The sequence below is a fragment of the Notamacropus eugenii genome, chromosome 2 (assembly GCF_028372415.1).
Source record: "Notamacropus eugenii isolate mMacEug1 chromosome 2, mMacEug1.pri_v2, whole genome shotgun sequence".
NCBI classification, from domain to species: Eukaryota; Metazoa; Chordata; class Mammalia; order Diprotodontia; family Macropodidae; genus Notamacropus; species Notamacropus eugenii.
Window position 1 is genome coordinate 248,006,489 of NC_092873.1, and position 22,143 is coordinate 248,028,631.

Consider the following 22,143-nt stretch of genomic DNA (forward strand, 5'->3'; position numbering starts at 1 on the left):
TGCCAACCCTCCCTTTCTCCTGTTATGTGGTCTTGACTGTGTATCTCCTTGGCAATATTTGGGGGATGAGTGGGCTTTGCACTAAAAAGTAAAAGTTATTGACTTTTTTCCTTCGTCCAGCCATCCTCTGCCCCCTTTCTGCTGTTTCCATCTTAACTGCTCAACAAAGAAAAATGTCAAACCTTGCTGGAGCCTAGATCGCAATCCTTTTCCAACTTAGCATAGGATATGGTTTCGAGTTCATCTTAAATAGCTAGACTTCTGATATTTATTTTGAAGTAACCTGAGTGCTGGAAAGTAAACAAACATTTTCTGTATGTCATGTAGTGGAAAAAAACTCCCCACTGAATTTAGAACTGAATCTGAATCCCCACTCGGTCATTTGCTACTTGTGGAACCTTAGACAAAGGCATTTTTCCTCCTCTGGGCATCAAAACCCTTCGAAAGTGAGGGTTTGAATTAGATTATCCCTTATGGTGCTTTCCAGCTCTGAATTTTCTGATGCTATGTTATTTGTTGAGTTAATAATAATAACTAGCATTTATATCACTTGCTATGTGCCAGCATTGTGCCCAGTGCTTTCTAATTATTATCACATTTGACCCTCACAACAACTCTGGGATGTAGGTGCTTTTACTCCCATTTTGCAGATGAGGAAACTGAGGTAAACAGGCAAAGTGACTTGCCCAAGGTCACATAGCTAGTAAGTGTCTGAGGCCAATTTGAACTCAGGTCTTCCTGACTCCAGGCTTGGCACTGTCTCCACTGTACCACTTAGCTGTCAAAAGGGAATGGGATTTAAATCAAAATAAGGTTGTGGTTACTTTGGGAAAAATTTGTTAGTTGTGACCCAGCAGAAAATCCACTCAAGTCCATGCTTCTTAGCCTGGCATTTGAATGCTTTCACAATCTGGCATCAGCCCAGGTTCCCAGCTTTACCTCCATGACCACCGTGACTTTTAGAGCATCATCATATTTCTGGGATGGCTGGCCAATGAATGGTTAAGAATATAATGGAAAGGATCACTTACTTGGGATTAGAAAACTGAAAGCCTTGTATCTGTCACTCACAGGTTCTTTGAAAATATGTGATGTGTACATACACACACACGCAAACCTATAAAGCGTACTTAATAGGAATTTAGCAGGAGACCAGAATATTGAATGAAGGCTGCAAATTCCATTATGTTAAGTTTCATAACCTGAAGTCAGATTAGCAAAGCCCCAAAATTGGAAATGATTATTGACTCAACTAATGAGGTTTTTTTCTTTTTCAAAATTGTGTTTGATTCTTTAGTAAATAGAATAATTTTCTACTTTTAGGTCCTACAGAGCAGCCTCTTGGAGAAGAGAGCCCTAAGGTAAGAGCATGACTGAATATGTATTCTTACGATTATCTGTTTGGACACTGGTGGAAAATAGAGTGGGACTGGAACATTAGCAGGTCTGCCTGGGTCAGTCTTGGACATTTTTAAATGAGCAAGGCAACAAAATGGGAATAGGGGAGTAGGAACTTCTGATAAAATTTTATCATTCAACTAATAATGGGACACTAAAACCGAAGATAAGACACTGCTGGAAAGAGAGCTTGTTAGCCTGTGAGCCTTTGGGGTTATGACAGCTAGTTAATCGAGTCATTCTGTTTTTTATTGTTCTCCTCCCCCCCCCCCCATTTGGTAGTAGTTTATATTGCAATTTTCTATTATGAAGAGACCTTTGATCATAATCAGTACACTTTGAATTTATTCTTATTTCCTGTTGAATTAAAAATTTTTAGAGGGCTTCTCTGGAAGTTGTATCAAATTTCCATAATAACTGTGACCTTGGGCCAGTCTCCTGTCAGAGAAGATGCATCACCTTTTCTTCTTCTCTCCGACTTATAATTACTTTCTCATTTTTTTTTTTGTTTTCCTCTGATGAGTCTTTATATTTGTTTCCTTACTTAGATAAATCCTTCATCAATCTAAGATCAGAATAATCACATCCCCTTAAGGAATTGGTCAGTGTCACTCACCACTTTAATGGAGTTGTTATCCCTCCTTTGTCATTGTAAGGAGCTCTGCCTAGAGACCAGATGGAGTCATTGGAAACAATTTGCTGAGTGTTATGGAAGAAGAAATTTAATGAGGTGCAGCTATTTAGTGTAAGAAAGAGTAGGGTCTTGGTTTTTTTTTCATCTTAAGAGAGTACAGTTTTAATTAGAGATGAGTTTTTCATAAGCAACATATGCATATTTATTCATGATGAAGAAAATCACAGCAGTACCTTTGGAATAGCTTCCTATTTACCTTTTGTCAGGGAATGTATTGCCCCAGGAGGGAGAAAGATACTGGGGATGGCAGTGTATAGTGTGGACAGATGCCAGTCTAGCTTTTTAACATGGGTAAAGCTCTTATTTTTAAATGTAGATCATTGGGCCCAGATTGCCAACTGCTCTGAGTGCCAACAGGGTACTGTAAGACAATTGTTAAGCTCATTTTCACTCCTTGGACAAAACCAGAATTTGCATTCATGTCTGCAAAGGTGAAAGAATAGTTTCTCAAAATCTGTCAGACTTCAACTCTCTCTCATGCAGGAAGTTTTATGCCACAAAAAGGAGAGAAAAGAAGAAGAATGATTCTTTGTAGGCTTTTGGGGGGAAAAAAAGGGTGGGGGTGGAGCAAGGCTTTTCAAACTTGTTTTTGATTTTGTTGAGTAGAGCTCCTGCCTACTCTGGTTTCATCTTTGGAATGAAGAAATAAGATCAATGTTGCTTGATTTCACTGTAATGGTCATTTACTATTTGGCTGAGTTATGCTTGGCTGGGAGTAAAGTCGTTCAAAAGAGGGTGTGGTAGAAAAAATACCATAGTGGGAATGAGTAGAAATGTTAGTATTATACAGAAGCGTTGTCCATGATCACTGGGAGAAGAGGTGAGTTCTATAACAGGATAAAGCATGATAGTTAACTATTTTGTTCACAAGTTTAGTTTCCTACCTATGCATAACTATTTTCAAATTAATTTTTTTGAAAATGACAAACTTTATTATAAATAAATATGGCATGTAAACAGTACTCTTCATCTAAAAATCTGTTTTTTTTTTAAATTAAAAAAGATTTCAAATTGTCATTTCTTGGCTTTTTCTCCTCTCCTTTTCATCTAAAGGAGTTATGATATTTTTCAGTGTCATATTGGACGTCAGGTACAAATTGAAAAACTGTATTTTTTGCAAAAGAGAAAAGAAGTGGTATGCTGACAGTCATGTGCTTTCTAGTAAATTAGCCAATGTCATCAACTGAAAATATCTCAGGTTGAGATTTCCCCACACTCACTCTCCTTGCCTTTATGTTCCCCCTTCAAGTTAGCTGAAAGCTAAAATTTAATAGCTTTGCTGAGGTTTGTTTGTTTGGGGTTTTTTTGCCTTTAAAAAATCTATTTATTGGTTGAAGCCCACAAAATTATTTCCCCCCCTCTTTTCCTCCACTGGATTGCATCTCTCATTTTTGCCAAGGCAACTTGAACTCCTGAATGTGCACGCACACAGTTAGGCTATTCTTTGGAATACATTTACTTCTCACATAGTCAGTCACCCCTATCTCCTGCCCCTGTTGGTTCTTTGGTCCCTAGAAGATTTTAGATTTATAACTGAAAGAGTTATTTAGTTCAGCCCACTAATTTTACAGATTAGGGAAGTAAGGCTTAGAAGGATTTAGTGACTTGCCTAGCAGTGTCTGAGGTAGGATTCAAACCCATATTTTCCTGACTTCAAGATTAATGATTTATCCACTGTTTAACTGGATGTTTTGTAGGCATTTCAAACTCAGAATGTTCAAAACAGAACCCATTAAATTTTTCCCCAAACGCACTCCTTTTCTGAACTTTCCTTATATTATCAAGGACACATATACTATCCTTCCAGTCACCTGGGTTTGCAACCTGGGGATCATTCTTAGCTCCTCGCCGTCGACCCTCTATATCCAATCTATGGCCAACTCCTATTGCTTCTACCTATGCAACATCTCTTTTACATTTCCCCTTCTCTCCTTTCACACAGTTCTGTTCTGGTGCAGACCCTCATCGTCTCACTCCTGGACAATTGAGATAGCCTACAGGTTGCTTTACCTGCATCAACTCTGAACTCCTTCCATTCCATCCTTCCCTCAGCTGCCAAAATTATACATGTAAACCACAGGTCTGACTATGTCACCCCCCTGTCTCATCAATAAATTCCATTGATTCCCTATTGCTTCCAGAACAAAATAGAAAATAGAAAAATTTTCACTTGGCTTTAAAAACCTTTCCTAATTTTCCTAATCTTTCTGCCTTACAACTCTTCTTATATTTTATCCTCTTCTGCACTCAGTGATTTAGCAACACTGACCTCCTTGCTATTTCTTCAGCTTATGGTCCATTGCCCAATTTTGTGCCTTCTCACTAGCTGTCCCCCATGCCTGAAATTCTCTCCCCACTCATCTCTACCTCTTGGCTCACCAGCTTCCTTCATGATTCAGTCCAAATCCCAACTTCTCCAAGTGGTCTTTGCCTCTCTCCCCACTTCCCACTATTAGTACCTTCCCTTTCAGGTCAACTTCTGTTTATACAGAATATACCTTTTATGTGCATAGTTGTTTGTATTTTGGATTAGAATATGAGCTCCTTGAGGGCAGGGACCATAGATTTTTTTTTTTGTCTTTTTTTAATATTTCTAGTACTTAACACAAATTCTAGCATATAATTAGGTTTAATAAATGTTTCTTGTTTAATTGATCAATACATCTTGTTGCTTCAGATACAGAAAATATGCGTTACATTTTATATGTGTGTGTGTATCCAGGATTATATGTATGTACATATATGTATATTTCATATATTATATATACGCACATGCACATACAAACGTGTGTGTGTGTGTGTGTGTGTATGTCTGTATCCGGAGCAGTTGTCCCTTGGGTGAATTTAACTATGTGCAGGATTGTTTGGCTAAGACTTTCCTGGTGAGGCCCTTGAATAGTAGTAGTAGAGCTATCAGTATAAATTTTACTCACTTTTTTCTTTTGTCTTCCCCACTCATTGGTTGCCATTATGTATTATGCTTACACGAATATTTTTCAAAAATATGTCATAGATTTAGTGCTTTCTTTTTCTTTTGTTGTAATAAACCATAACGCAGAGTACTTGGATGCCTGCATTAAATACTTCTTGTGCTGGAGTGGGCAAAATAATCCATTTATTATTATATACCTGGGATTGGCTGTGTTCTTGAAAGCAAACCTGAAAGTGAGATCTTTTTTTACAGCATGATTCTCCCTGTAAAAAGACTGAATTCATAGTCCTAGTTTGTGTACTGAAATCATACCCTAAACATGATTTAAAGGACTTATCTTTGTACAGTTTTCATTTTCCTTGTAATTTGGTGTTTGGAGGCATTCTTTAAGTTATTTTATTTGGTTACTTACTATATGTTGCTTTTGAATGTTTTGGCTATATTGCTAGAACCAAAGAATTATGTCGTAAAATTTGGTAACGTAACATACTGGGATCATAAGAAAAAAACCTGTTATTGTCTCACCCTCTAAAGAATGGGATACCTGTTTTCTTCAGCCCTAACGATGTTATTTGATCATTTTTAGTCATTTGGTGCCAGTAGAGTTGCTTGGGATCAAACTGATGGTTCCTTTTGTTAGAGAATGATCAAATGTACAAATGGCATTAACAGGGAAGTTAAAGAGGTACTTGTCAGACACGATTTTTTTGGACTGCTTTATGGGATGTGGGAACACAGTTTGAGAAATGCTTCTCTAAACTGACAAAGAAAAAACACTTTACTGGGTTCCAAAAGAGACTTGAGTTGCCCCAGATCATCTACAAACAAGCTGAAGGAACACGAGTAAGTCGCTTGCCCAGCCTGACCCTTGGTTTACCTCATTTGTAAAATCAAAAGGACGATCCCTTCTTACCATTAATATTTTGTAATTCTAAGCTTGTTTCAGCTTCAGGGTAAAGATCAGAAGTGTCAAGCAGGTATACTTGGACATCAATATGTACTTCAGTTTTGGAAATAACTATTTTTACTTGTCTAGTTATGTGTGTAAATTTATGGTAGGTGAGTAGGTTAAGTAGTTATTTTCTTCATTTTCATCTAAGAGAAAAATATTAGGGAGAACAAGCTTTGAATAATATATATTGGCTATTAAAGTTTACAAGACAAACATGTTTGTCCTCATTTTCTAGAAGTGCAAACTTACTTTAGGAGCTTTAGCTGTCCAAAGGAATGAGGGAGATTAATTTTAATTTTTAGGCATTTGAAAGGTGAGATGGATAAAATTAGAATTCAAACCACTATTTATTTTCTTAAATGTTCAGAATCTTTCCTTACATTTTATAACCCCAAGCACTTTAATAAGGATTTGTCTGATAGAAGGCAGCATAGTGTAGTGTAAAGAGTATTAGACGTGTTACAAGGAGATGTCTCAGTTCAAATCCTTGCTCTGATACTGGCTGCCAGACTAGGAAAGTGTCTTACCTTCACAGTGTTGGTTTCTTCACTTAAAAAAGAGGTAATAATACTCCTACTACTTACCTCACATGGTTGTTAGGAGGAACGTACTTTGTAGACTTTAAACAACTCTATAAAGGTAAATTATTCATCTTAATTGTGTGAAGAATTCTATAATGGCTTAAATATAAATTTTGGCTTCCTAAGTATAATTTTTCAAGAGGCTTTCACCAACCATGTCACACCGGGAAATATCTTCTCCACATACTCTGGGTATTCCTTCATTTCAAGTGCTGCAGGATGGCTTAAGCAATAGTTCTTCCCATGACCACTACTGGGGATCACTTATATTTTCAAAAGGGACATTTCTAAGGGAAAAACTGCATTTTCCACAAGGCCTTGAGGATGGACAAGAAAGAAATTCCCAGAACGCCATTTCTCATGAGACTGTGTTCCTGGGACCCAAGTGATTGTACCACAAAGCCTGGGCATCGAATGTTGTGGAAGGAAAGGCTTCTGGAAAAAAGGAGACATGGTGTGTATGGCAAAGGAAATTGTGTAGCATCAGTGTTTGCCAGCTGCTGAAAATAAGCTTAGGGATGCTAAGATTGTGAGAAAAAAAGTCCTGCTGTGAATGAGACGTAGGCAGCAGTAGCTGCTGTGAGTGGGGAGATTCTAACACTAAATATGCAAATTCTATACCCCCCTCTTCCCCTCCCCAAATCTGGTTGTGCAAGGGCCATTTGCTGTATTCTGTCTTGCACTAGAGTCTGGGTATTGACAAAGTCTCCACTATTAATCACTAAAAGATATGGCCTTAATCCTGCTGTTGGATGGGGAGGAGAGAAAGAGAGAGAATGTAGAGTTAGATAGATATTCTTTTCTAAAATTCTTATTAAAGAGACAACTTTTAAAATACATCTTCCTGTTATAGTCTTCTAGACGGTGAAGACAGTTTGGATAATCTTACTTCCACTTATACTCAATTATTCCCTACTTTGAATCTAGTATTTGAGTGGAATAAAAGCTACAAATTTTTTTTAAAATTGTCTTTTTCTTCCTGATTCTGTGGGTCTATTTTAGTGCATTTTATTGCATCTTTCTGCTTCTTTGCATGTCTAGAATAGTAATATGAATATGTATTTTTTTTGTGCTAGCAGTGGTTAATCACAACTAATGAATGTAGCTAGGGGCAGGTTTCTAATTAAGTTGCATCACATAATTATCTTTATTATTTGCTGTCCTCAGGCATGGATACCATGCTGAGGAAGGTGGTGTTTTTCTTCCCAGCAGGGTCAGCCTCTCTGGCAGACTCAGCAGGTGGCTGTATTCGTAGTTTGGGATTCATTTTTCTTCTATTTTTCATCAACTGTGAGAAATTTGAATAGTATTGACATCTTGTACAATACATGGCATAAAGGAAGTAAAATGGTAGAATTGCAGAGCCTGAAGGAGCAATAGAAGTCATATCATTCAACCCTTGAATTTTACTGATGAGGAAACTGAGGACCAGATAGGCGAAGTCATTTATTTCCAAATAATTACAGTCTAAACTAGAATCTGAAGTTCCCAGTCATGTCTGGTGACCTTTACCCTATTATCACATGAGAATGACTTATTATTTTCTATGGGAGTTATAGAGGCTCTGATAATCTTAGGATAGGAGATGGCCAAGAATTCAAATAATCGGCAGTTTAAGACTGAACAATTTAAAATATTCTGGGGATATAAACAAAGTGCTGATACATACACGGGTGTCTCAGCAACTTCAGCTAGAACTGTGAAAATTTGTGTTTATTGTTTAAAAGAAAAAAAAACTTTTCTAAAGGCCTTGATCAGAATAAAAGTGTTCTGACACTCTTTAGTGTTATAACCTTTCCATATGTTCCCTGAGACCTCATGGAGAGTGTTATTGTCAAACCCAGCAGGAATGGTAATTACTCTGAACAAAATCTTCCTGTCAATTAAGCAATGAAATAGCTGGGTGGAAAGTAGTCCCATAGAAACTTAGATTCTGTGTCTCCTCCTGATTCTGTGCTTAGTGGTCATAAAAAATTACAAAGGGAGCTCTCTTTGCTATGCAGAGAGAAAGCTTACAACTGCCTCGGTTACTGAGTTTATTGTTATTCTGCTGTAGTAGTGAGCATTACTTGCAAAGAGGACCATTGCCCAAGATGAGCATTTTTGACTGAATAAAAATGTCTTTGGAAATGGCATCATATATACATGTATATATGTATATACATATATAATGTATATATGTCTATACATGCTGTATATACACACATATAATGTATATATGTATATACATGCTGTATATACACATACAAGTATATGTTTATACTTACACATATAAACATACATACATATATAGATGCACACACACATATATATATTTGGTCCAGACCTGTGATTTCATTGGTGTATGGGAACTTCTTGTGAGTAAATTTCCTTTACCATAGCTACAACTGTTCTGCAGGTCATACCCACAGAATTATAGATATATAGCTGGACAGGATCAAAAAGGATATCTAGGCCAGCTCCTTCATTTTACAGATGAAGAAACTGACACAAGTAGAATTTGAACCTAGAACTCCTAAGTGGGATTTAGATTGAAATCTTCCTGATTCCAAGTCCAGTACTATATCTACTACATGTAAAGGTGTTTGAGAGAGGGTTTAATCAAGAGTAATTATGAGGTCAGGGGAAGGTTGCAGAGTATTGAGGAGGGAAAAGATGATGTCGTACTTAGTGGCAAATCTATCTTTTCTGGTTAGTGAGATCATTTGTACCTAACTTTTTTGTTTTTATCTAATGATTAGTAAGCTCAAATGGAACAAAGTCAGTGTTCAGAATGAATCAGTTCCTAGAACAGTGAGCTGTGAGTTTTGATTCAAAGAATTGTATTAGAGACATCTCAGCGGTAGCAGAAGTACAAACTTCTTTGCCAGTGATATCATGGACTTTGTTACACAGATCTATGGACTTTGCATGGAATGTATTTTTGTTTATCTCTGTATATTGTGAAGACTTGAGACTTTAAAAATGTGAACTTGGGAATTAATCTTTTCTCTACTTCTAGTGTGTGTAACTGAAATTTTTCAAAGGATGCTTTGACATTTTAAGTACAAAATCTCAGGTACTGAAGAAATTCTTGCACAGTAGTAAGTCTCTAGTACCGTATTGCCTTAAATATAGGGTTTCATGAACATAAAGTACATCCATAAAAGGTTGCAGTAGATCTCCTTAAAAAAAGTTGAGGTATCCATTGATGATAATATTAATGATTATTACTGTTATAAGAAGTATTAATTCAACTGATTTAGGTTTTCAAAGCACTGTATGTACGGTATCACATTTAATCTTCAGAACAAGCCAGAAAAGCATCTTTATTTTACTTATTATCTTTATTTTATAAATGAGGAAACTGAGATTAGGTAACTTGCCAAGCTGGTAAGTGCCTGAGGGCAAATTGAAAGTCAGGTCTTAATTGATTCTACGTCTAGCACCCACTGGACATCTAGCTGCCTCTTGATGTGAAGCCCCTTTAGGTTTGCAATTTTCTGGGAGTAAGCATGGCCTATATTCAGTCTAATTCAGTAATTATAAGTGTTTTCCTGTAGAATCCTAAGTTTGTTTATGCAGTGTTATATGACACATAATAATTTGTATTATGGAACCCGTACCAAGAGTGTTGACCTGCATAACTTTATCATTCGTTACATTTAGCTCCTTAGATACTAAAAGGTTAAATTTAAGATTTATCACGAGAAATACTGTATTTATATCTTCTTCCCTTCTTAATTTTAAGAAGAAAAAATGTTTATCCCTCATAATTGTTCCCATCTATGATTTTTCACTTATTGAAAAATATAACCATGCTTTCATCAGAGGCTTGTTTCTTTAGGAGCATTAAAGACATCAATTATTTTCACAGCTGGAGGCAAAGGACTTTCTTTAGGGAATACTTTGAACGTAAAGCAGATTGTGCTTTGTTATCAGCAGGGGCAATGAGCAGCATGGGTTTCATCCCACTGAATAAGGTTAGAGGAAAGGAGTCATTATCCATCCCTCTATTCTTGTCCAGCTGCTTTTTTCAATTCTTCCTTCTTATCTTTCCCAGCCTTGACTCCTCCAGTCTGTTACTTGGCGAGCAGTAAATTGTTGAAGCTGGGGGCTTAGCCAGGAAACAACCCTTATGGAGAGCAAGGTAGCTTTGATGCTTTTGGAAGATCATTTATCAGTGTTCTGGGGCTCTCGAAATGTTCTGGTCTTATATTCTAAATCTGAAAGTTGAAGGAGAAAAGAATCCTTAAAAACCACCTTTTGGTAAGTCCCTATATCACTTTGTCCCTCTTCCTCCACTTTCCTTTTCTGAGTCTCTTTTTTAGTAAGTTTGTTAGCATATATATGAGTACCTCTCCCTTAAAGCTGAAGGGCAGCTCTTAATTCCTTTTTTTCTTTACAAGCCAAGGGGAGAAACAGATAATAACCTATGCATTCCCATGATTTATCTTTCCTTCTCCATTTTAGAATGGAAAATATTTGGGTAAAAAAACCGGATAAAATTGTGAATGAATATAGTTGTAGGTACTATAACAGCAAACACATGATAATAATTAATCCATCTGGCATCATAAAAATAAAAAAGAGTAACAGCACTAAACAGAAAAAGTATGATAGGAGCCATTCCTTTTATTAGAAAATCATTTTCAGTTTTCATATAGTGGAGAGACAGTTCACCATTCTGTGTTATTTCAGTCCAGGGCGTAAGGGTACCTAACTAAGACTGGTTAATTTTAAAAGCTGAGTTTGTTCATTTTGCCCCCTGCAGTTTTACAAACAAAAAAAGTTTTGGAGACTTATAAAAAGAATAAAGCGTTAAATGAATAAGGAAGTGTGTAAGCAGTAAAAACAAAACAAAATGAAACAAAAAAGCAACCAAAAAATTAACCATTGGGATTTGGAGTTGGAAGGTATTATAGAGATCATCTAGTCTGAGGTTTTTTTAAAGTGTCATGGACCCCTCTGGCAGTTGAAAGAAGTCTGTGGATGGACTTCTTTCTGTTTTTAGGTATTTTAAGAAAATACATAGGATTGCAAAGGAAACCAGTTCTGTTGAAATAGAATCTATAGAAAGGCAGATTGAGATCACTTGTAGTTTAGCAGTCATCTACTAACTACATTAATTTCGGAGTAGTAAAGCGCATAAAGGACATTTTTAAATATTTGTAACAGCTGTAATATGATGTGAATATATCTGGTATTTCTGTTATTAACAGTAACAAGTCCTGCTAATACCACTGTAGTTTGTCACCAACATTCATAATAAAAGGAAATGCTAAATTTCAGTAAGAGGTTATTGAAAAGAAAGTTGTAAATTTTTCTGTATCCAAGTTCACAGACTCCTGTGACTCCAGGTTAACAATACTTGATCCATCTGGATCCCTTTACTTTACAGATGCTGAAATAAGAGACTCAGATGTTAAGTGACTTGCCTCTGAGCTGTAAAGCACACCTTGGAGATCATATAGTCCAGTTTCTTAGTTTTTACAGAGGAATTTGAGAGTCCAGGGAGGTTAAGCGACCTACCTAGAGACACAAACAAAGGTAATAAAAAGGAGGACCGGGATTTGAACACAGGTCCTTGGACTCCAAATTTAGAACTTTTCCTAATATAACATGCTACTTCTAAGAGATAGTAAGAAAAGAGGGAATGGGAAGTCAGGAGTGTTTGGGGAAGAGACTTAGAAGGAAGCTTAGTTATAGAGTAGGGCAGCTAGGTGGTGCTGTGGATAGAGCACTGGATCTGGAGTCAGGAAAACTTGAGTTCAAATCTGGTCTCAGACCCTGGGCAAGTCATTTAACTCCGTTTGCCTCAGTTTCCTCAATTGTAAAATGAGCTGGAGAAGGAAATGGCAAACCACTCCAGTATCTTTGCCAAGAAAACCCCGAATGGAATCATGAAGAGTCAAACATTACTGAAACAAGTCAACAGCAACAAAGTTGCAGAGTGAAGAAAAAAAAAAAGTAAGGAGTTATCAGGAAGATGTATGATGAGAAAGTAACAGAAAGTGTGGGAGCTTTTTGGTGAAGTTGCTCCAGAACATTTTTATAGCTTGGGTGATAGAATAATAAAAAGAACTTGTTAGGGCGTGTTTGAGAAAGAAGGACCCATAAAAAAAGGAGTATAGATGCTATGGCCAGGCACAGACCTGGGAGGTCTTGCTCTAGCTACTAATTCATTGTGTAATCTTGGAACTGAGGCATTCATTTCCCTGATCTCCATCTTCTCCTCCTATAAAATAGTGATGGTAAGTTACTGCTACCCAATGGAGAAGAGTAGCTGTAATTAACAGTAGATGGTGACTAATGCTGATGCTGAGTGGGATATGCTGGTTGTACAGTGGGAATCCACCCTGAGCTCTGGTGACGTCCTTATTTTTCCTAAGATAATGTAGTTCACTTCAACTTCACACAACTCTGTTGTGCTTTTCTTTCCCACTCCTCTTTGTCCCCTCTTTCTTTCCCTTTTACTTTTCCCCTTTCTACTTTTTCTTCTTACTTACTTCCCACGTTTATTCATTTGCAGCAGGTCATTAATGCTACAGTAATCAGTAGATTTGTGTGTTGCCAGAGAGTTTGTCTAATACAACTTTTAGCTAAGTCTTGGCATGTCCAGCGCCTTAGCAGAGCTTGACCTTGTTTGGAATATCATTCTTCTCTGAAAAATCTTTACCAGTGCTTGCTTTTTATTATCACTCATCAGCATAATTCTGATGTATGAAATAACAGAATTTCTTAAAATATTTAAAAGAACCTTTCCCAAGGTTTGTTGTTTTGTTTTGTTTTTTTTAATAGGAAAGAAAAATAGTAAAGTTAACTATAAGTCAGTCTGGTTCCTTTGATTGTTTTCTTTTTTCTTCTATCTGAAGGTACAGCTGGTCAAAAAAGGGCTATTTTTAGTTTTTAAATTTTTATTAAAAATAAAAATAAAATTTTATAAAAAAGGACTCTGTAAAGGAAAATATAATCTTAATATGCCACATGAATAAATGATCTGGAAAAGTTGTGAGCAACTCATACCCCGGTATGAGTAGTTGTAATAATTATTCTCTACGAAAGAGCAGTTCTTGATATAATTAGCTCTAGACCTTTCTCAACAGATATTATCTATTAATAATTATAATAGCTGGCACTTATAAACACCTTGAAGGTTTGCAGACTCTTTTATATGAGCACATTTGATAGTTAAGAGCACTCTATGAAGTGCTTCTGTTATCCCCATCCTGCAGATGAGGAAACTGAGATTCCAAAAGATGAGATGATCAAGATTACCCTGTTAGAATCTGATGGGGATTTGTACTCAGCAGTTGCTGATGGAGCCATTACACTGTACTCCATGTAATACTTTACATGTTCCTCTTACACAAAGTAACACTATCTAAATAGCCTTTTGAGTTCCAGGGCTTGAAACTAAAGGTAAATTTCATAGAGATCATGGGATTTAGTTCTGGAAGGGACTTGTCTGATCCAAGGGTTCTTCATCTAGAGTGAACTTGAAAAAATATTTTGAGAACTGTGTTTCAATATTATATATTTAAAATCATTATTCTAAGAAGGGCTTCATAGGTATGAAAGGGCTCCTGAGTATGAAAGGAGTCTTTGGCACAAGCAAGGTTAAGGACCCCTAATCTAGTTCATTCCTCACATTTTATGAACAAGAAAACTGAGACCCAGAAATATTGACTTGCCCAATGTTATACAAATTAGGATGTAAATTCACATCTTCCTATTCTGTTGTGCCATATAGTTTGAAGCCTGCTCAATTATCATCTCTTTCATGGAGCTTCTCTAATTCTCCTAAAAATACAATCTTGTCTCCTGAACTTGCTCAACCACCTAAGTGGCAGAATAGACTAAGTTTTATGCTCAGCCAGGGAGATGGATTTCAAACCCTACCCCAGATACTTGCTACCTGGGTGGCCCTGGTTAAGCCACTTAATTTCTCTGGGCCTCATATTCTTAAATGAGCTGCTGGACTCTTTGGCCTCTAAGATTCATGCAAGATAGATTTTTCACTACGCCTTTCTCTAAGAGTTCTTCAGGGCAGCTAGGTGGCACAGTGGCTAGAACATTGGGCTGGGAAGCAGGAAGAATCGTTGTCCTGAGTTCAAATCTGGCTTCAGACATTTGCTGGCTTTGTGACCTTGGACAAGTCACTTAACCCTGTTTGCCTCAGCTCTTCATCTATAAAATGAGCTGGAGAAGGAAATGGCAAACCATTCCAGTATCTTTCCCAAGAAAACTACAAATGGGTTCTTGGAGATTTGGACATGACTGAACAACAACAAAAGTAGCACTTAACAAGTTTTATCTAAAATTATAGTTATTTTCATGTTTCCCATGCTTCTTCCTTTTCCTAAATTGCAAGTCCCTTGATAGTTGCTGCCCTGTCTTTTTTATATTTCCACAAAGTAAAAACCTCATATATCAATGTGTTGGTAAATGTTTAATAGTCAGCTCTGGGGGAAATGGTATATGGGAGATATTTTAAGTGTAATCTGTATAATCAACATTTCTTTCTCATCACTTTCTTTAGACAGTCAACAAAATAATAAATCAAACTTTGAATTGTAAATTTGTTGATTTTGGTGCATTAAATGATCACACTGAAAATTTAAGAACTGTCTCTTGAGAGCCAATTTGAGCTAGCTCCTATATACCATCACCAGCTGTAACATGAAAGAATTATGTATGACTTCAGGGGGATTATAAAGACAGTGACTTGTATTATGTAAAGTCTGACATAAAGGGCAGCTAGGTGGTGTAGTAGATAGAGTGCCAGCCCTGGAGTCAGGAAAACCTGGGTTTAAATCTGACTTCAGACAGTTATTAGTGGTATGACCTTGATCAAGTCACTCGACTCTGCCTCAGTTTCCTCATCTGTAAAATGAACTGGAGAAGGACATGGCAAATCACTATAGTATCTCTGCCAATAAAATCACAGAAGGGGTCATGAAGAGTCAGACACAACTGACTGAGAACAACAAAATCTGATATAAAATGTTAACTTCAGTATTTTTGTTCTTTGAAGCATCAGTGTGGCCAAATCTCTGATCACTGCACAGAGTTAATTCCTGTAACCTGCAAGTGAAAGTGGATCCCATTTGGAAGATTTTTTTTTAACTGTGAGAAGTGATTTTTTTACTTTAGTCTTTGGGTTATATACAGTTACTCAATTCTTGCTTTTTTTTTTTTAACCTTCAAATTGCCCCTTTTCACAATGCTGTTTAAAAATCTGCTAGATGATTTAGTAGTAATGCTACCCAGCTGTTACCTTGATTTCTTATCAGGCCTGGCAGGTGATTAGAGTGTTACAAAGGCTAAACTAGAAGAACCTGAGGTTTGTCAGAGTCTTTCAAACTGAAAGTCCTCTAAGTAGGTGTACAGCAATGGGCTGAATATCGGTCATCTGAGGACCAACCAATTCTAATCTCAGTGGTACTCTTCACAAGCAGTGTGGCCACCAGATAACTCAGGAAGATGTCTCTAAATCAATGGAAACGGTGCCCTGACTGATTAAATCATGAATCTTTTGAAGGATTAAAGGAGCAATAACCTGATGATGTGGTGCTTTTTTTTTTTTGAAGAGTTGCGTTTTCAAAGAAAACTGTAATTTGAATTCTGTGTGGCTTCTATATCTGCTGCCTCAAGTCTTGTTGAGATGTTATCAACATAAGTCTGCATATTTTAGCCACAACATGTAATGAGGTTTGAGGTTTGAATTTTGATTTTTGTCTGGACCTGTGATTTCACTGATGTGGGGAAACTCCTCTACCAATGTAGATTGGCGGATGTCTGCAACTTAAGAGGCTGAGAAAATTGATTGCTTGTAGTCATATAGTCATATAGTCACTATACATACAGGTAGAACTTTGATCTGGGTCTTTCTTACTCTAAGATTGGCTCTCTGTTCATCATGAAACACTCCCTTAAACAAACAGATGACCCCAAATCTCAAAACATTAAATTATTATTTCTCTTAGGATGGTGTAAAACACAAAGATGAGATGGAGAGAAACTATAGTTAGGCTACTGTTTTGAATTGATCCAAGAAGTGAAGCTGCTATTCTTTCTTAGAGTGATGGGTGGAGAGACGTTGAAAAAATTGGTAAGATGTCAATGCTAAAATGCTTTCCAGGACTTCCCAAGTTGGGGCCTCACTATTCTCTTTAAAAATGTAACTCCCACGACTTTCCTAATCACCAACACATAAAGTGCATTTGCTTCTTGGCTTGTGTTCCATGGAAGGAGTTAAGGGGCTGTGTGTGTATGTGATGTTTTTGTATGTTTAAGGAAATAGCAGAGGAACAGTCTTACACAGTGATAATCCTTCCTATCGAATGTTGTCTTTCATTTGTACTGCTGTAGAGTACTTAACTTCTCCATCTTGAAGATATTTTTGAGCATTAATGGATTCTTTATGTTTTAGATGGGTGAATGCCATTTCCCTTTTAGATACAATTTTAAATGGCATGCAGATTATTTGAGGTAATAGTTATATACAGTTCCTTTTTCATGTATTCCAGTTAACATTTGAGTAACATTAATAATGGAATGGGAAATCAAGAGTGTTTGGGGAAGAGAATTAGAAGAAAACTAGTTATTGAGTAGGGCAGCTAGGTAGTGTAATGGATAGAGCACTTGGCATGGACTCAGGAAGATCTGAGTTTAAATGTGACCTCAGACACTACTTGGGTGATCCCAGGCAAGTCACTTAACCCCTATGTACTTTGGTTCCTTGCTTGTAAAATCGGAACATGCTGGAGAAGGAAATGGCAAACTGTTCCACTCTCTTTGCCAAGAAAACTCTATGTCCATGGAGTCATGTAGTCAGACACAACTGAATGACTGAACACAATATTAATAAATGCCTAACTGAGTAGAAGGAGCAAAACATCATAGCAGTCAAGTAGCATAATAACAGTTGAAACTTTTGCAATGGAGGCCAGGCTGCTGGAGTGCTGTCCTCAGAGTCTGTGATGTGAGCCCACACAGAAGTAGGCTTAGGGGACCTGCTTCCAGACAGGCATGACGAGTTACAATGGAAAGGCTCTGCTCCCTGATTCCAGGCTTGCGTAGGTATCCTGTTTCTGGTCCCTTTGCTAGAAGGAAAGGAGCCATTCGTTTGGCTGCATAAGTATAAAAGTGTAACTGAGAATGTATTTGAAAAGGTTTCTTTCCCTGCTTTAAATAAGGAAGCAAGGATTGCTTTAAACCCTTGGAAGACGAAGAGTCTATAGCCTGCATGAACACATGATCCTCTTGTTACTTCTGTTTCTGTGGGGTGTATTCTTACCTGATTTTAGGTGAAGGAGTGAGTGTTGGAGATGGGGATGGTCTTGTGAGTTTAGAAAGGTCAGAATAATGTGTTCCAGAAATGTAGGAGCTGGGGTTCATGTCAGGATTTGCCATCAGTTGAGCACCGGTGAAGAGATTAAAAAAAGGCTTTGAGGAGGGTGACCTGTTTGACCCAAGGCCAGCAGTAGCTGAGGCATTGACTCTTCCATTGGTTACACTGACCTTGGGTGAGAACTCATAGCAGTCAAATGCTATGTAGAAACTGCTTTAGGTTTGAGCATACTCTCCCCAGGGACTACGAAAGTATAAGGGAGAGCAGGACCCCAAATGTTTGGGGGAGGGGTGGGAAATAATTGTACTTCTGTTCTCACCATCAATAAACATTTCTTTGTAAAAGTTAATTGATATTAGTTGGCTAAATGTACCTGGGCATTAATGGTTTCTGTTAATTCAGTTGTTAATTGTTTAAGTTAATATTTGGGAGAGCATACAGGATGAGGCCTCAGAAAGTTAGATTTGGAGAAAGACACTCCCAATCCCTCAAGGATATCTTTAGGGTCCTGAGGAAATGTAGCCAGCCTTCTTCAAGGGGCCATGACTCACTAGACTGTCTCGGAGTTGAGATGAGGATTTCTAAACTTTATAAAGGCTTTACCTCCATATTATTGACTGGCATATTTTCTGCACACTACTTTTATATGAAGTAAACGAAGAGATTGAGAGTTGATGTTAGTCATTGGTTCAAAAAGATAATTTCTAGGGTAAGTTCTGAAGTCAATATAAATTCAGCATAATTTCCTATACTATTGATATTTACAGTATTGTACAATGAAAATTAAAGATGAATATCAGGACCTTATATCATGAATACTATATGATGCTGTCCAGATAAAAACTACCTTTTATTTGGAAAATTAAATGAACAAACATTCTCTCTTACTAAACATGCTGTTTTATTGAGGTTTTCCTTTTTGCCTTTTTGTTCTTATTAAAGGGAAAACAATAAACTTTTAACCATAGCCTTATTGCAATCTCATTAAATAAAAAAAAAATTAAAACATGACTTGGCTGTCTGCCTCTGTAATATTTTAGAGCCAGTGTCTTCATCTTTTTTAATCAATCTTGCTAGTATCCATCAAAGTGCAACCATGATTTTTGAGTCAGAAAAACTTGGCTCCAGGCTTACCTCAGCCAGTACTAGCTGGGTGACTGGCAGACCATCTCTGTGGGCCTGGGGGCTAGACTGAATGGTCTCAAAGATACTTTCTGTCCACAAGATTCTAGGATCCACCTTCCTAAAATTTGTTGTTGTTCGGTCATCCCTGTCATGTCCGACTTTTGGTGAACCCATTTGAGGTTTTCTTGGCAGAGGTATTGGAGTGTTTTGCCATTTCCTTTTCCAGTTCATTTGACAGATGAGGAAACTGAGGCAAACAGGGTTAGGTGACTTGCCCAGGGTCACAGCTAGATAGTGCTTGAGGCTAGATTTGAACTCAGGTCTTCCTGACTCCAGGCCCTGCTCTCTATCTGCAGTACCACCTAACTGCCCAACTTCTTAATATAACATCTGAATATTCCCTTTATGGCTAGCAAGTAACAGTTATTTCATAATAGAGAATAAGTAGTCTGTCGTAGATTCTTCATGTTTTAGATAACATTTCATTTTCATATTCATATATCAAATCATGTTTTATGTTATAGATGAGTTCTTAAAGAATCAGGTGTAAATCCTTTTTTAAAAAATCCCAAGCCAAACTACATTTTAAATGGACCAAGAATTTTGCTATTATAAAAGAATACAATGGAGAGGATGGGGAGGGAATGAATGGTCATCTAATTATTCTTGTGCAAAGCTGGATTTGCAAATGTAAATTTTACTCTAAAGTGACATGTCTGTTTTTTGGGAATCAGGATGCTTATGATCGTACTTCCATTAAGGAGAATTCAATATAACAGTATTCAGAAATAATTGAGCCATTGGAGACAGCAGGGGAACTAAGTGATATCCAGAAAAGTGATATCCACAGAAAAGTAGAGATAATGGAACAGTTAAAAAAAGTTGAATCAGGAGTTAGAAGGGACCTCTGTTGTTATCTTGTACAAGCCAATTAACATTTAGTTCCCTGGACACAGCTACTGTCCAGGTCACTCCAGCAAGGTTTGCAACCTATAAAAGAAACTTTCATAGCATTTCATGAGGATGATGTGACAGAGCATGGATGAGTTGCCCAATGCATTGAGAAAAGGTCCCATACCAATGACTAAGAACAGATTTTTTGGAAATTTTGGAGTATGCCTCTAATAATGTATCATCAAAGACATTGGAAGGTCACTTCAATTTTAATTATCAGAGACCAGTTTTTGAAAGCAGTGCCTTAAGAGATTGCTGCATTTGAAGTCAAAACTTCTCTGTATTTGCAGCTTTTCACCGAGCACAACCTTGGGGGAAAGCTTTTGTGCCTTAGTGCGTTCATCAATCAAATGAGAATTCTTGTGTGTGTGATTGCTTGTATAGAAGAGATATTGAGAAGATTCATATGATCACATCTGAAAACTTTTTGGGAGAAAGGATGTTACAGTGAACCCAGTCATGTAAGTGAAAATAACATTAAAGGCAAATGACCTCACATTAAAGACAGTAACTAATGGCTACAGAGAACAGATGATAAATATTTATCCTCACCATCTCAGTTTAGATAGGAGATTATGATTTCTAAATATTGCATATGCCGCCAGATGTGGCTACTAGGTCAGTTAGTTTTTGCTTGCCTTTCTTTTTCTTTATGAAAAGGGAAAGTTTAGTGTGTATTTGTGTGGGTGTGTATGTGATTGTATTATTGGGAAATAGCTGTGGCATAATAGAGTTCAATAAGACTTTAAAAAATACCCCAAGAAATATGTTGGTCAATTAAAAATTAATAAGCATATATTAAGTAACTATTGTGTGTAGAGCATAGTGGCACGCACATGGATGCCATCATTCTGTGCGTGATGGAAAGAATACTAGTATTAGAATGAAGAGATCTCGATTTAAGCCTTTGTTCTAACAGTTGCTAGCTTTGTGACAATGAGGTTTAATTCTCTATGCCTCAAGTTCTTCGTCTGGAAAGTGAATCAGTAGGGTAAAGTGAGATAAAAGCAGGGATTCCATTTCATAGAACAGTGCTATCAAAAATTCTCACGTGCCTAGTTTTTGCCCTCCAGTTAAGTAAGAACAAAGTATTTTGTTGTTATGCAATACCTGGATCAGGATGGCAAAAAGCATCCTGAGTTATTGTGCTTCTTGGGTAATTCCATGGTAACGTGGTCTCCCCAGAAAGGTTTTGACTACCCTCAGATGATGCCAAAAGGTATTTTATCTTAATCATGCAATTCTCAGGTGGTTTGTGTAAATGAGTAGAAGGATTTAGTCTTAGTATCTAGTAGTGGGTCCCTCTTTAATTAAGGAAATTAGTTATATTTGGTTTTTGTTTCTCCTGAGTGAATAATTTGGAGAAAAAAAAGAGGATGGCTTAGAACCTTTTTCATTTCAGGAAAACTGCAGAGTATGAATGTTGGCTGACATCCCTGGGCCACACCATTCCCTCCACTTGGGGAAATCATTGTTTGGGTGTGTTTTTTGGTTGGAAAAGATTGTCTGGATCACTGACTGACTGTAACAAGATATACCACATTACAATGCAAGAGAGGTGTGTCTTCTTGGTATGTGTGTACGCTAAGTTTTATGCTTATTCTTAAGGAAGAAGATTTTGAAGAAGCAGTTACATGCTTTGAACAGAATCTTCAAGAATCTGAGATGTTCTCAACATGTCAGAAAAAATCAGTGTGTTTTTGTAACAGCCGGTGTTCAAAACAAACTAAAAAAAAATACTAATTATCTAGAAAAGTGGTTTCTGAAAGTTCACTGTATAGTTGTTGTGACGTTCAGTTATAGAAAGTGGGCTTTTATTGTTATTCAGTCATGCCCGACTTTGTGTGACTCCATTTGGAGTTTTCTTGGTAAAGATTCTGGAGGGCTTTGCCATTTCCTTCTCCAACTCATTTTACAGATGGGGAAACTGTGGCAAACAGGGTTAAACTATTTGCTCAGTCACACAGCTTGTAAGTGTCCAAGACCAGATTTGAACTCAGGATGATGAGTTTTCCTGCCTCCAGGCCTTGTGCTGTATCCTCTTGTGCTACCTATAAAGTTTGATTGCATAGGGTGAAATACATCTGTCCTTGACACAAAGAGGCTACAATATAGCATAGCATCTGAGAGGGGCAGAGGGATCAGCTTAGAGTTAGAAAAATCTGGGTTCAA

General features: G+C 37.1%; 1 long non-coding RNA gene across 2 annotated transcripts in view; it reads left to right on the plus strand.

Moving 5' to 3' along the window:
* Positions 1-22,143, plus strand: part of LOC140527093 (uncharacterized) — a 128,353-nt gene that overhangs the window by 48,683 nt on the left and 57,527 nt on the right. For both annotated transcript variants that reach the window (XR_011974673.1, XR_011974672.1), the window contains exon 2: positions 1,324-1,361. This is a non-coding gene — a long non-coding RNA (uncharacterized lncRNA). The remainder of the gene's footprint in view (positions 1-1,323; positions 1,362-22,143) is intronic.